This window comes from Eumetopias jubatus, unplaced genomic scaffold, assembly GCF_037043125.1.
Source record: "Eumetopias jubatus isolate StellerSeaLion01/CBP00866 unplaced genomic scaffold, mEumJub1_p1.0 scaffold_10, whole genome shotgun sequence".
Lineage (NCBI taxonomy): Eukaryota > Metazoa > Chordata > Mammalia > Carnivora > Otariidae > Eumetopias > Eumetopias jubatus.
In genome coordinates, this window is record NW_028274816.1 from 104971871 (window position 1) to 104972818 (window position 948).

Below are 948 nucleotides of genomic sequence, written 5' to 3' on the forward strand. Positions count from 1 at the left end.
CGGGGAGAGGGAGGGAGGGCGGGCGGCTGGGAGCCGGGCTGGGGTGGGGACTAGGCCGGGCCCCGCCGGAGCCCCGCCCGCCGCGGCCCCCGGAGCGACAGCGCTAACGGCCGCCGCGGCCTCTGCCTCATAGAGGGGGGCGGGGGGCGCGCGGAGCCCAGCGCTAGCCCAGGCCGCGCGCCGCCGCCGCCGCCGCCGCCGCCGCCGAGGAACGCCCCCGGATGGCGTCATTTCCGGAAGGCTGTGACCACGCCCCCTCCCCAGGGCACGCTCGCGCTGGCCTCGGCGGAGCGTGACGTTGAGTGCAGCCCGGGCCGCTATTGGCGGTGGGCGGCTTCTCGCCTAGCCGTTGGTCCCCTGCCCCGACCTTTGCTTTTCACTTCCCGGGCGCTGAGGCCGAAGCCGCCCCTCCCCGGTGCGGGGGGAGCGGCCCTGGAAACCCTGGTTTGGTCCTGGCCGAGAGACCGGCTGGCCTCTGGGAGTACCTGTGATGTGGTCCCGCCTGGGCCGCTTGCGAGGTGTGACCGTGACCGAGTCATTTCTTCATTGACTAACTGTATCCCCTCTGGCTTCCAGTGAATGTTTGTGGAATGACACATGAATAATGTGTGTTCTAGAGCCAGTGGTGTGCTGATAAATGTTTAACATCTGGCTCTCGGGGGAAGAGGGCATTACATGTATATATATATATGTATATATATAGGTACATAAGTTTATCATGAATTTTACTGATGTAAAGGTTGTATAGCACACAACTTACGAATGGTAACAATAGTATACGATTGCAAATTCTATATAACCAATTGATTCTCAAGAATCCTTTCATTGGCTTTGGTCAAACCCTTGTATGGGTAGCCAACTTGTGGTTTCAGTTGACCAAGGAATTGCAGCATGAATGTTGGTTGATGTTTTCCTCAATGTCAGTGTAAGAGGAAAATGAAAAAAATA